Here is a 15,579-nt window from a genome sequence, read left to right on the forward strand (position 1 = left end):
ATTGATAGGGCAGCGTCTTGCCGTTTGTTGGAAAAAATGTGCACCAGAATCCTATGGCCCCATTCCCACTGGGCTATAAATTGAATAAAGAATTGGATTATAGGAACATTGTTCCCATTTGAACTCGCGTTTTGATCCTTGTTTAAGGAAAACCGTTCCCATTTGAATTCACGTTCGATCCTACTTTGATAGATTTCTCTAGCTAAAACCCAAATCAGCGGTGGATAACCCAGGTTATCCTGACTGCACTTTTCCAGCGGGGTTTTTTTTTTATTTATTTTTTTTGCAGCTGCCGTGTTGGATCTGTGGCAAACTAATGGGACTGACAAGGGTGTCCGAATTGGGGGAGGAGCAATGTTCAAGGGGCTGTCCTGGGGGTGTCACCAGCTTTGTTATTTCCTGGCATTCCAGGAGCCATTTTTCCCTGTTCGCGTAGCCTTTCCCTGGTGGTGTGTAAAAAATTTTTTTTAAAAGAAGAAAGTTAAACTGGTTTTTTTGGAGAGGGAGGGAAAAAGAAAGGAAAGAGGGGAAGAGATATGGAGAAAGGGAGGCTGGCGAAAACCTTTTGTGAGCGGAAAGGAAAAAGAGAGAGTGAGAAAAAACTGAAACCTTGAACGTGGCTCCTGAATCCAGCCTTCTTTCCTTTTTTGAGACAGAAGGGGGGTGGCTGGCTGCTGCATATTGGGGTGGTTTGAAGAAGGAGGGCCCCCCTGCTCAGGAGGAGACCTATGGAGGCCAGGAGCCTCCTCACTCAGGCTCTCCTCAGCTTTGTGGGGGCTTACTGGGAAGGAAATGCCTTCCCTCAAATCCTCCTGAGGCAGGAATGCTGGACCTGAGGCTCTTGCTCGCAAGGATCCCCATTGGGTTGCAAGTGGGCACCTCTTTCTGCCTTGGAAAACCCCAAGGCTCCCAAATGCAATAAAAGAGCCTTAGGCTGCCTAAGCAACCCCCCCCCCCAATAAAGAGAGGAACGCTAAGAAATACAACTTCCTCTCTCTTTATGTACCTATTCCACCCCTCAACTTTTTTTCTCTTCAAATAATAATGATAATAATAAATATTCAAGTGTGCAAAACTTTATTTTTTTTAAAAAAAAAAAGAAGAAAGTTAAACTGGGGTTTTTGGAGAGGGAGGGGGAAAGAAAGGAAAAGGAGAAGGGGAGGCTGGCAAAAACTTTTTGTGAGCGGAAAGGAAAAAGAGAGAAAAAACCCAAAACCCTGAATGTGGCTCCTGCATCCAGCCTTGTTTCCTTTTTTGAGACAGAAAAGGGTGGCTGGCTGCTCCATATTGGGGTGGTTTGAAGAAGAAGGGGGATAAGAAGAAGAAGAAGAAGAAGGGGGGATTAGACATCACTGTGATGTCTTATCACCTAAGTGCTTGATTGACAGCTTTAAAAAAACGATTCCAGAAAGGCAATGGGAACAGGGAACAAAAAAACCCACGTCAAAATACAACGGAAAAATATCAATGGGAACGAGAACATGGGTCAAGAAAAACCGAGTCCGTTTGCTCCCCTTTGTAATGGGAAAAATGGACTTGATTAGAATATGACCCAGAAACTTGATCTGATCCAGACTCACAGCGATATCCCCAGTGGGAATGGGGCCTTAATCACTTTTTACTTAACTAAGTAGCAGAAGCAGTAAGAAATCCTGTTTGTGAATGGCAAAGATGCCTATTGGGACACTTGCAATAATTCCTGATGCATATCAGGCCTTATGTGCATCAGTGTGTGATTTGTAGTGGTGTGAGATGTGCATTGGTGCACAATGCACATTGGACACTTTGCTGACTCTGCTACATATAGTAATGTAACAGAAGCCTCTACTGGATATAGATTACAAAACTGACCAATTCTAATTCCCACATATGTAAGTCATTTACAAAGATGTACTTCCATACAGGATTCCAGCTATGATTATTATAAATAATTTGATGCATTCCAATGGCCTTTAAAGATTTCAAATTATACATTCTCCTTTCTCTCACACACAGCGATACACAAACAGCACATATACTTTCTCTCTTTCACACACACACACACACACACACACCCCTCTGTCTCACACACAGATCACCTCTCACTTTCTCTCTTACACATGTACCTCTCCTTACACAGATATACAGACACATACAAACTATGTCTCTCCCTTTCTCCTTAGAAAGATACACAAATACAATTCCCTTCACTCTTTATTTTTAAAAACAATAATAGCAACAAAATCCATTTGTTACTCTGAACTGTCTGTATCCTGGGTGAGGCATTAGTAATCCAAATCACAGCAGAACTGATTTATGCAATATGTATGAGTCACTATAATATCACTAGTCCCTTTTGAAGCTAAGTAGGGTCAGGCGTGGTTTGCACTTGGTTGGGAAACTACCTAAGGACCTCTGGATTGGCTTAGGGGACAAAAACCACCTGGAAGCTCTGGAGAGCTATTGCTGCCAGTCAAAGCTGGCCATACTGGGGTAGGTGGACTAGTTATCTGATCTAGTATAAGCCAACTTCCTATGTTTCTAATATGCAGTCTGTAAATGAGCAAGCATGGCACAGTGGTTTGAATGTTGGACTTCAACTTTGGGGTTCAATACTCAGCTTGACCATGAAATCCACTGGGTAACCTTGGGCACATCACATGTTCTCAGCATCAGGGAAAGGTAATGGCAAACCTTTTCTGAACAAATCTTGCCAAGAAAGCCCCTTGATAGGGTCACCATACATTGGAAATGACTTGCAGGATCACAACAACAAAACTGGGTTTTTCTTTTGGTATGCCCATGTACAGTGAGCTGTGACCAATACTATTTCTTTGATGAGAGCCAGTTTGGTGGTTTGAGCATTGGACTAGGACTTTGGGAGCCCAGGGTTCAAACCCATGGAAATCCACTGGGTGATCTTGGTTAAGTCACCCTCTCTCAGCCTCAGAGGGAGGAACTGGCAAAAACTTCTTTGAACAAATCTTACCAAGAAAACTCTGTGATAAGTTTGCCTTACGATCACATTAAGTGGGAAATGACTTGAAGACACAGAACAACAATGCTTGTGATTTAAAATATTCTGTCTGTATACTTTAACCTTCAGAATTTTGCCTTACTTCCGCAAACAGTCAGACTCAGATCCTTAAAGAGGAAGTGACAGAAGAGGTACATGTCTCCTCTGACTCTGGTATCAAATGGTTAATAACACAGTCCTTTGCATATCAGTGAGGAAGGAAGCCTCAGTGGGAGTTATTCCAAGATTTGTGTATAGCATAGCAGCCTAAGTGATAAACATTTACAGTAATCATGCCAATTTTCTCCTCTTACGGTCTTTCTTTCAAACTGGTAGGAATAGTTTTCTCTCTCACACCCTGATTTATGATCAAAAGGTTACTGAAGCATTTTGTGTGTAGGAGTATTTAGATTAGTGAAAACAGGCTATCTTTCAAGAAGGGTAAGTAGCAAGGAGAAAAATCAAAGTGATGAAACCAAGGGCCAGTTCTCAAATTTTTTAGAAGCAAGATTCCCCTTCGACATAATTGAACGTAGTGCCATAATGGAACCTGGTAACTGAGCTCATTAATTGATGGAGAAAATTTCATTAACGTTTTCTTTCACTGGAATCCTATTCCAAAGAACTGTTTCTTGTCTGCCAAAAGGGAAGGTGCACAAATTACAGGCATCATAGATTGGAAATGTTACCTTTTGGACAACAACTCCCAAAATCCCTCAGCAACCAAGTATTGTGAGAGTTGAAAAAAAAGTATTTTTTCTGAGCTGGGCAATTTTTCTGTCTGTATTCTATAATTCCACACAAATGCAGAAAGGCAAATAATGTGGCAATGGGTCCAACATTCGGCATCATACACCGGTAGTCTCAAAATGCACTGATTTGGGAGTACTGTACAGTTGGCCCTCCTTATCCATTAATTCTGCGCCCACTGATTTAATCAGCCATGGCTTTATATATATATATATATATATATATATATATATATCCCCAAAAAAGGCCAAACCTTGATTTTGCCATTTTATATAAGGGATACCATGATACATGATGGAACTTGAGCATCCATGGATTCTGGTATCCACAGGGGGTCCTGGAAATAAACCCCAGTGGATACCAAGGGCCAACTTTACATCCTATTAAACTTAGTGGGTTTTATTCTGTGTCAGATTTCCCATGTTCATTCTATTCTGGAGACTGATGTTGCCTCTACTTTCTTTCCTTGTAGAAGTTGCATAGCTATCCAAGTATATGAGAAGGAATGGAAAAGAATAGTTAGTGTAAAGAAATGTGTAGTGTTATCCTTGGAAGAGTCAACATGACAGAAATGTTATCTGTGTCACATTTGAGCAATAGGGGTTTGTGCTCTGTTTTAAGTGGAAAGGGTTTACTGGTGATTTAGATGAACTTCCTGGGGAGTGTTTGAACATTTCTGGCAGGCTTTCTATTTACCATCTGGCAAAAGGACTTTGATGAGCCAACAAAGACATGTCAAGGCAAAGAAATGGCTATAACTCAGTGACAAAGTTCTGAGGTCTACTAAGCTAAGCATTTTCCAGCTCTTTTGGGGGTTATTTCATTGCAGTGATTAATCCATTACTACACATGAAAAAAAAGAGTGGTTTAATGTTTAATGACCCCTTTTCCCAAATTAGACAGTTCCAGGAGCAACCATTTCCTTGCCTCTAATAAGATTGCTGACTGATCCCATTTTAATCTTTCAAAAGACTTAAATGTATATTTTAAAAAATTGCTTTGTAATCAATTGACCCAGATTTCTTGCCTGTTTATTTATTTTAAAAGTCCTGCAAAAGGCTGCTTTATCGGTTACAGATGGATTTGCAAAACTCTTAGGATTAAGTAATGCCAAAAGTAGGCACCAAAAGCAATTACAGAGATATATTTAAGGATTAAAATAAACATTTGATAATGGCACTTATGGCCAAGTGGCCACATTGGAGGCCAGTTCAGACACATGAAAATATAGCATTTGTGAAAAGAAAAAGAAAACAAAAGTATCTACAGTTACCCCAGACTCATTACGCATAATCATATACATATAGTTGCATGGAAGGATTTCCTGTGTATGCACCCTTATCAATTATGCAAAGAAGCATAATTATAAACATGATACAGTTAAACCACATGGATATTTTTGGGTGCCAAACTCTAATTCAAAATGGGCAATTCAAAATGCAATATTTGTTGCTGTTATGTGTCTTCAAATTGTTTCTAACTTATGGCAACCCTAAGGCAAACCTATAAGGGGAACTTGGCAAGATATATTCCAAGGACGTTTGCCACTGCCTTCCCCTGAGGCTGAGAGCACATGGCTTATCCAAGGTCACCCAGTGGAATTCATGGCCAAGTTAGGAATCAAACCCTGGTTTCCAAAGTCAATGTCCAACACTGGAAGAAAATGAGGGGGGAAAAACAATTTTTCAAATAAACAGATTTTATAAATTTTAGTATTATTTACCCCAGAAACATTCATTTTTCCTGACTTGCCTTTGTGTCATAGGAAAATATAATAACAGGCCAAATAGTTTGTCCATGTGGCATGACCCACCAATCAAAATCAGTATATTTAATTTGATGTTCATAATCAACAATGATCAGAGCTGGCAATAGTTTACACTTTAACCTCAATTTTTTGCCTTTCAGATGAAATTATATTTTGCATCATTTACATATTGTAAAACCTCAGCGAGATGACTCTTTCTGAATCATCAAAACAGGAGAAGTTAATCTTAAATATAGGAATTTAATAAGCAGTGAACCTTCTAATAATTTCTAAAGGGAAAGTCTGTGTCAAACATGCTGTCTAGTTTGGTATCAGCAAGGCATGAAGCTATAGTTGCTGGGAACCCACTGTGAAAGTCCCAAACTTTATATCTCTCTCTGATATATCTTGAGTCCCACATGTCAAAACTCTTGAAAGGTGGTGTGTTATTTTTTAAAATATTTAAAAATTATTTTAAGCACACATTTAATAAGTCTTATTATAACACTTGTTGTTGTGTGTCTTCAAGTAGTTTCTAACTTATGCCAACCGTATCATTGGGTTTTTTTTGGCAAGTTTCTTCAGAGGGGGTTTGCCATTACCTGAGAGAGTGTGACTTGCCCAAGGTGGCAGAGTGGGTGGCATTCAAACCACGGTCTCCAGAGTTATAGTCCAATGGCACTATACCACACTAGTTCTCTTCACACTACAGAACATTATTTAATTTTTTATTCTCTTTCCCTGTCTCTCTTTGGTTGTTGTTGTTATTTTATTCATTTATATCTCATCTTTCTCCCAAAAATGGGACTCAAAGCAGCTAAGAACATTTAAAAACAATGCAGATGAAAAACACTACAACAATTAAAAGAAACTATAAAATATACAATTAAACAATCATATATTTAAACAATTAAAATGTTATTTTCTCCTTCTCACTCTCTCTTTCTTAAACACACACACACACACACACACACACACTCTCTATCTATCTATCTATCTATCTATCTAGATCTTGCCAACGTAGTAACACAAATGCATGTAAAAAAAGCAATATGCATCTGAGGAAAGTCAATATGCCTAAATATCTTAGTGTTGTTTTTTATCCTATGTATTCTTAAGCACATTCTGAAAATTTCTTATCAGTGAATATTGCTTTTTTCTCTACCCCAGAAAACATGAGTGAAAGATCTTTTATCAGTCATATCCTCCCATCTTTTACATGCTGGCAGGAAAAAACTAGAAATAGCTGTTGCTAAGTTTAAAAAAAGAACAACAATGGTTCCCTCCTTTAAAAGTAGGATGGAGAGCAGCAGTCATTTACAGTTGCCTAGCTACAGAGAGTGAAACACATGATGGAGTGTGAGAAAAGAAAAGAGTAGGTCAGAACTCAATTGGAAAATATAAGTGAAGAATTAAGTGAAGTACAATTCAAAAAGGATGTTGACCAAGTAGAATGTGTCCAGAGGAGAGTGACCAAAAAGGTGAAAGGTCTGGAAACCAGTGGCATCACCTCTCCACCTCTCTCCAAGGGAGTGTGTTCCACTGTCAAACAGCTCTTACTGTCAGGAGGTTCTTCCGAATGTTGAGATGGAATCTCTTTTGCTATAGTTTGAATCCACTGCTCTGAGTCCTACTCTCTGGAGCAGAAGAAAACAAACTTGCACCATATTCAGTATGACTTCCCTTCAGATATTTAAACAGGGCTATCATATCACCTATCCTTACAGAAAGTAAACCTGTGTTGTTCTAATCTGAGATAATAGGGAAATTAAGAGCCAGCATGGTGTAGTGGCTTGAGTGTTGAACTACAATTCTGGAGACCAGTGTTCGATTCCCCATTTAGCTATAGAAACTCTCTGGGTGACCTTGGGCAAACTGTATGCTTTCAGCCTCAGGGGAAGGCAATGACAAAGCTTCTCTGAAATCTTGCCAAGAAATCCTCATGATAGGGTCCCCTTAGGGTTGCCATAAGTTGGGCATGGCTTGAAGGTCCACACAGCAACCACAACAACAACCACCACAGGGAAATCAGCTGGTACTTCTTGCTGGCTGTCTCCTAACGTTAATGTAGCACTTTCTGCTTCATAATGGCTCGGACATCTACATATGCATGCCCAATACTTTTGTGCCCCTTTTTCTGGGACTTGCCTTTCATCTTATCCCAAGATTCATGCATTTAAAAAAAAAAAGATTAGCTCACTCGTTTGAAGAAGCATATCCTGAAAAAGAGGAAGAGATGATGATGATGATGATGATGATGATGAAGATAGTTGCAGTAATAGTATTAGCATTAGTAATAATAGGAGGAAGAGAAGAATGTGTGCTGGACTGAAAACAAACAAAAATATCATTTTAAACATCTGGTGGGAATATCTTCTGGTATTTTCCAGTGACACTGGAAATATGCCCATTTTCAAATTAAAGACAGAAATTAAGGTTTGAAGGCTTCATTGTTCTGACTTGTGTGACTGCTTGTTCCTTGTGCCCATAGATTATCCATCTGCTAGATCAATATCCTAAATCTCTGACTGTGAAAAGGTTTACCTAAATTCAGGACACCTGAAATTCAGACATAGGGGAAATAACTTGATAGTTTTTGTTTTGTTTTGTGTTTTTCTCTGTATGTGTGTGTATGGTTTGAGCTTGTAGCTGGGGCCTCAGTGGCATGCATTAAGTTTCCTATTCAAAATAACCTAGATGTTTGGGCCATGTCACTTTTTCTCAGATCTCCATTTCAAAAATGGGAATCACAATGTTCAGCTTGACAGCTTGCTGTAAATATGAAAAAAGCTGTATCCCAATTAAGGATGCTTCCATTTGAAAAGCGGCTAGCAGTATCAGTCAAAAGATGTAGTTATCCTATTTTAACTTTACTTTGTTTCTAGTAAGAAAACTATCAGAAGAAGCAGTGAAAAAATATGGAAGGGTTACAAGTGGATGCAACATAACCTGGACAGTTCTTTTATTCCAATAAAATTCCTGTATAAGTAAAATCATGAACAGAGAGAGCATGGACACTCATTTAGTCATTGCAAATTGAATGCAATTAAACACCTTTAAAATTCCTTTAGAAAGTATTAATAATATTGGACCCACTATCTATGATTTACTTGGCAAGTTATAAAATACTTATTGTGTCTGTACATGTATGGATGGATTTATATCTGTTTTTCATTAGTCATATATTAGTGCTGGATTTGAGAACTAAATGGAGGAAGGAACATCAACAGTTTAAGATGCACAGATGACACCACACTACTAGCAGAAAATAGCAAAGTTTTGGAAGAAAACAAAAATAGCAACAACAGCTGATTTACATGACTTTAAAGAAATCAATGAAGACACTAAAATAATTTAAGATTTTTCATACCTTAGTTCAGTAATTAATCAGAGTGGAGACTACAGTCAAGAAATCAGAAGGAGGCTAGAACTTGGAAGAGCAGCTATGAAGCTATGAAGGACCTTAAGATTCTGAAGCTTAAAGACATATCATTGAATTATAAAGTTAGGATGTCCATACCACTGAATTTCCCATTTCTATGAATGGCTCGAAAGCTGGACAGTGAAGAAGCAGATAGGAAGAAATCAACTCATTTGCAGAAGTGATGTAGGAGAAGAATTCTGTGTGTATTGGGCCTGCTTAAGAACAAATCCAGTGGGTTCTTGTTATCCATGGGGGGTTGGTTCCAGGACACCCCCTAGATAACAAAATCCATGAAAGCTCAAGACCCATTCAAACAGATGGATAGCACAATTGTCCCTCATATAAAAATGGAAATCAAGGTTTGCCTATTTGGAATTTATACTTTTTTAAAAATATTTTCAAGCCCATAGATCAGGGTAGGCAACCTTTTTGACCCAGGGCCGGGTTGCTGTCCCTCAGACAACTTGGGGGGCCGAAGCCAAAATTAATTATAATTTTTTTCAATATAAATAAATAAATTAAACTGTGACACAATATAGGACAAAAATTTAAATGGAGGACACCTTTTTAATTAAAAAAATGGAGGACACGCAAAAAAATCTGCTGTTTTTTAAAAAGTAATATAAATGCATGTTTCTGAGGCTTCTATAGACAATTGCCCCCCCTGCCCGCCTCTTGCCCCATTTGCTTCTCTTGCCCCCCTTGCCCGCTTCTTGCCCCCACTTGCTCCTCCTTGCCCCCCTTGCCCGCTTCTTGCCCCCACTTGTCCTCCTTGCCCCCCTTGCCCGCCTCTTGCCCCCGCTTGCTCCTCCTTGCCCCCCTTGCCCGCTCTTGTCCCCGCCTGCTCCTCCTTGCCCCCCTTGCCCGCCTCTTGCCCCCGCTTGCTCCTCCTTGCCCACCTCTTGCCCCACCTCTTGCTCCTCCTTGCCCCCTTGCCCGCCTCTTTCCAGCTTGCTCCTCCTTGCCCCCTTGCCCGCCTCTTGCCCTGCTTGCTCCTCCTTGCCCCCCTTGCCCGCCTCTTGCCCCCGCTTGCTCCTCTTTTCCCCCTTGCCTGCCTCTTGCCCCCACTTGCTCCTCCTGCCCCCCTTGCCTGCCGCTTGCCCCGTGCACAAAGGCCCCCGCGTGCCTGCGCTGGCGGCGCAGCGACCCCACGCGCTTGCATGGAAAGCCAAAGGCCCCTGGTGCTTGTGCCGGAGGCCAAGGCCCTGTGTTCCTGCACTGGCGGCCAGAGGCCCCCGCGCACTTGCGCTGGAGGCCAAGGGCCCCGGCGGCAATCGTTTAGCAGGGCCGGGCTGGGGCCGGATTCTAGGCCTCGGCGGGCCGCTCATGCGGCCCACGGGCCGTAGGTTGCCAAACCCTGCATAGATGCTTGAATCCATTGAGAAAAAATCTGTGAATAAAGAGGGTCTACTGTAAATGGGTCTTATACCAATCAGACCTGAACTCTCCCTAGAGGTCACAGATGACTAAACTGAGACTATCCTAACTGTGGGCACATAATGAGAAGACACGACTCACATGACAATAATGCTTAGTAAGGTATAAGGCAATAGGAAAAGAGTAAACCTCATTCCCAGATGGATAGATTCAATCAAGGAAGCAGGAACGTAGCCAGGCATTTTGGGAAGGGGGGGGGTCCAGACTAAGTGCCACCATTATAATGGGGCTTGGTGCATCGCGCACCACACCCTTCTTTGTATCTAATGGAAGGGAAGGTCCAGACCCCAAGGACCTCCCCCCCTTGGTTACATCCTGAAGGAAGCCACACGCCATGAGTCTGCAAAACCTGGGCATGGCTGTTGTCGATATTGAGAATACATTGCCATACACTGAAAGTAACTTGACCATCGGTAGCAAACAAATATTATCTGTGTAATTTAAAGGGCTTGTCTGTATGCTACACCAGGGATGAAGGAAACGCAGCCCCTGAAATTCCTCTCCAATTGCCAGATACAATTTGTAAAAAGTGATTTTCCAGCCTCACAAACATGGCTGTTAAAGTGGCCCAACAATTGTATGTATGAAAGGACCCCAAAATAATTTGTTCATAATAAAACTATGTCCATAGGCAAATTTTAAAAGGCAATGTAATGTAATAATCTCCATACCGTAGGTTATTATAGCCCTGTTTAATATTTGAAAGGATGTTTATACTGAGTATGGAGCAAGATTGTTTTCTACTGCTAGGACCCGGAGCAATGGATTCAAAACTACATGAAAAAGAGATTCCACCTCAACATTAGGAAGAAACTTTCTGACAGTAAGAGCTGTTTGACAGTGGACCACCACTCCCTTGGAGAGTTGTGGGCGTCTCCTTCTTTGGAAAGTTTTTAAACAGAGATTGGGCAGGGGTGTCACCTGGTTGTGGGGAGCAGGGCTTCTGGGGTGGGACCAGAAGGACACCCGCCCATGCTGCTCTATTCACCAGTAGGCACCACACGGCAGGGAGGGAGTGCATCCTCCAGGGGAAAGTCCACGGCTGAAGAAGGAGAGAAAGGACACACACTGTGCCCTTTCCAGTTGCTCCATCCTGGGCTTCTTCTCAAAAAAAAAAAAAAAAGAAAAAAAAAAAAAAAAAAAAGCCCAGGATGGAGGAGGAGAAAGGTACACATGCACCATTCCTGGCTGTTCAGTTCTAGCGTCTTCTCTCGGGAAGAAGCCAGGATGGAGAAGTGCACGCTTGTCCTTCCTAGTTGCTCCGTTTTAGGCTTCTTCTCAAGGGAAAAGCCCGGAACAGAGGAAGAGGAACACACATGCACTTCCCCGTGTCCATTGTGGGTTTTTCCTTGGAGAAGAACCACAAGATGGGGGGGGAGGAGGAGCATGTGCACGGCCATGTAGACTGCTCTGTCTCAGCCTTTTTTTCTGTTGAGGGAAGCCCTGGATGGAACAACCTGCAGGGCGCATAAAGCTTCTTCTCCATACCAGCAGTTGGAAAGTGGAGGGGCCCAAACCAGGTGTCATTCCTCTTCTTGGTGTCACCTGGTGCCGTCTGTACCGTCCGCCACTCCCTAGTGATACCACTGCTGTCAAGGTTGCTTTGATTTGGTATTCCCACATCGCAGGACATTGGACTTGATGGGCCTTGAGGTCACTTCCACACCTCTATGATTCATTATTCCATTCTGTTATTCTATGATCCTGCAGTGGTTGATAGTTAACATGTCAATAGAACTAAAAGAACATTTCAAAGCATGTTCACTAAAAAGCAACAAATTATTTACAGTATGCCACGTTATTAAAAGCATTTATCCCACCCGCATTCGGTTTCCAAAAACCTATTGAAACAAAAGAGCTCCACCTGCCACTGCAGGGCACGTCTCGTCTGTGGTGAAGTGGGGTTGTGTGATGGGGGGTGAGATGGGCCATGTGGAGGAAGTAAAGGATCAGACCCCGGGGGAGGAGTTGAGAGTGGAGAGGCAAGGCTTAAGAGAGAGGAGGGAGAGGGTGCAGGGGCGGGGAGAAGAGTTGGACGCGGGAAGAGGGGGACACAGAAGGGGCGGTTGGGCTGGGAAAGGGAAGGTTTATAAAGCCTCGAAGAGAAGGTCGGTCTCTCTGCAGGGTCGACATGGAGTGTTGAGAGTGGGGCCTCACAAAGAGGTACGCTTGCGGGACCCCAAGGAAGAAGGGGACTATAGATATCCCAAGGAAGGGGAGTGAAGAGCAAAGGAACTAGGTAGCCTGGAGGAGGAGTGGTGGGACGCCAAGGGAGACTGCTGGGAGCAAGCCCCAGTTGCCACAGAGTGGGAGAAGTCAGAGCGGGAGCCTCTGGAGATGCACGGCGGAGGCCGCACCGCAAGGAGAGGCGAGGACGCCGAAGACTCAGGAGGAGAACGGAAGGCCTGACACAGTGGGCGGCCATGGGGAAGTCGGTGGAGGGTGTCGTTACTGTTAAAGTTGTGTTCCAGTAAAGTTTAAGTGCATTATAGCGGGACTGGAGTAAGTTTGTTTTGCACATGTTGCAAGTTAGAGAGGGACTTCCGGATGGGATGCAGGCTGGTGCGCAGGCCCTGCCCACACTGTCCTTTCTTGGAAAGGAGTTCTAGAGCCTGGGAGCAGCCACTGGGAATGCTCTCCCCTGTGTTCCTATCAGATGTACCCAAAAGTGTGGTAAGATCAAGAGAACAACCACCCCTCTGAAGATCTAAAAACCCAGCCAGGCTCTTTGAGGAGGCTACAGTTCTTCAGAGAATGGGGACTTGAGTTGCATAGGACTTTTTTTCAATTGGACCAGGAAACAAAACAGTTGGGGTAATACATGAGTTGTATGCTCTCTCTCTCTCTCTCTCTCTCTCTCTCTCTCTCTAATCTCAGTTATAATAGTCACTACTGGACAAGACAGATTGATAGTTGGACTGGCATAAGTCAGTTTCCTATAGATTGGGGTGAAGAAACCCTCTTCAGCCTAGGGGTCAAATTTCAATTGGACAAGGAGTAATGTCTGTAAACTAAATCTCCTGTTCCATCCAAAACCTTGCTAATCTGCAAATCAGAGATCCTATTCCATACAAGATATTCAGTCTGCAAACTAGAGTTCCTGTTTAATGCAAGATCTTGCCACTCTGAGAACAAGGGTTCCTGTGCTGCGCAAAAAAAATTCCAATATGCAAACCAGAGCTATTGTTCCATGCATAAATGTGCTAAACTATAATAATGTACAGAGTGACAATTCAATGCAAACACCTATGACATTCAAACATGTGTTCCTTGGAAATACTGCATATAGACCCATTATGATAGCTTGACATCATCATAGCCATTAATTTGTGCACTAAAGCATTAGACAGTAGTATAAGAAGCAAAGTTCAAGGCTGTGTTGGATTTAGTTCGAGAATCCCTCCTCAAGAAGCCATTTAAACATTACCACTCAGGTTGATCCATGATCTACTGTAAAAACTAGTAGAAATCAGCAATATAGGGACTGGAAGACCCAAATCTGAGTGGCTTGCAGGATATCAGATGCCCAGAACTGAGGAAATTCTCCATCTGGGGTGTCCATCTGATTTTACAGAACTATATAGAATCCAATTTCAGCAGAAATTATGTGCATCAGTAAAATAAACAAATTCCATAAAAGTCATATTCCCAGAGGCTGTTACATGCTGTTTCATGAGAAGTATATTTGCTTTGTTTGACTTGTAGATAGCTGCTATATGACTTGTATACAGCAATCTACTTCCCTCTTATGAAAAGAGGATAAAGATTGAAACAAGAGCTTTTATAGGACAGTGGGATATATTATCAGACTGTGGCATGGAAATTGTATTTTCATTATTAAGAGACCATTATAGAAATATAAATAGAGGGTGTGTAACAAAGAATTCTTTGCTTGTGTGCTAGCTGGGCTGCCTTGCTAAACAGTAAGATGCTGTTGCAAAAGAAAACAAATGTTTCCCTCTTTACCATACTTCATTAGTTTAAGGATAATTAGTTCTGGACTTGTATCTGTGTGAAGGCATGTAGTATGCAAAAATGAGTGACAAAAGAGAATTATACTGCAAACATTTCAGCATCCAAGCATACTGAAATCACACCATGTATGATATGCATACATTTCCACCAATTTTAATATGCCTAGATATAATAAAAACAACACACATTCAAGCTTCAAAAGCTTTCCTTTCTAAGGCTGACTTCTAGGCACATTTGCTTAAAACATAAATACATAAAGGTATCCTGATCTTAGAAGCTAAGCAGGATCACCCCTGGTTAGTACTTGGATGGGAAATTGCCAACAAATACCTGTAGCCTCTATTTCAGAAAAAGGAACTAGCAACCCCCCCCCCCCCCCCAGGATTCCTTGCCTAAGAAAGCCCTATGAAATTCATGTGGTTGCCATAAAATGACAGGAAACTTGAAGGCATACACACACAATACCATAATAATAGCTATGCAGCTCACTCCAGATGATTACAGATGCTAAATATTTACCATTTCTTAGGAAGAAGCCTGGATCAGATTTTGAAGTAAGCATTTGCAACAAAAGTTATATACCATATTCTCCAACATTTCCTGTTCTTCATCTATTTCCCAGCACAGGAGAACTGAGCTGGAAGAGGGAAAATAAACAGCCTCTTGCTTCCCCCAGCTATTCAGTTTTTTCTGTACTCACAGAGCAGCAGTAGCAGAAGAAGGATAAGGCTCCTCCAGTAACCCATTTTCAGGCTCTTGCTAGCAACCAAACCCTAGCTTCACAGTGGAGGTTGGTTCATCTTCCGCCAGCCAGTCCAGAGCTTGTGGGGCTCCTGGCTAAAAGTGAAGGGGAGGCAGATCCAGCTGTTTCAAATCCAGCTGTGTGTGTGTGGGGTCCGCCCAGGAACTGAAGTTTATGAGCAGGCTAAGCCTGACTTTCTGAACACACACAAATATGGGAGGGGGAAGGAGGGGGAAGAAAATGTTGGCATCAGGAGCAAGACTTGATATCATGATGACAATGTAAGCTGTTCCAAGTCCCCCCCCCCCCCCCCCACACACACATACTGCCCAAAGGTCTTTGAAGAGCACCTAATTCCTGATTCCGTTTTTGACGAAGCTGCTCGATTAGATGTACTGATCATTTTCTTGGAAAGAGAGTGACAAAACACTGGATGAAGGGGTCCAGTAGCACTAGTATATATTCCTCTATATTATCACTTTCTTATAGGAAGTACAGTACAGTGGGGT

At 42.1% G+C, this 15,579-nt stretch overlaps 1 pseudogene; it reads right to left on the reverse strand.

Moving 5' to 3' along the window:
- LOC121926025 overlaps window positions 1-15,206 on the reverse strand; it is a 52,534-nt pseudogene extending 37,328 nt beyond the window's left edge.
- Window positions 15,207-15,579: the final 373 nt, after the last annotated feature.

This window comes from Sceloporus undulatus, chromosome 1 (assembly GCF_019175285.1).
Source record: "Sceloporus undulatus isolate JIND9_A2432 ecotype Alabama chromosome 1, SceUnd_v1.1, whole genome shotgun sequence".
Lineage (NCBI taxonomy): Eukaryota > Metazoa > Chordata > Lepidosauria > Squamata > Phrynosomatidae > Sceloporus > Sceloporus undulatus.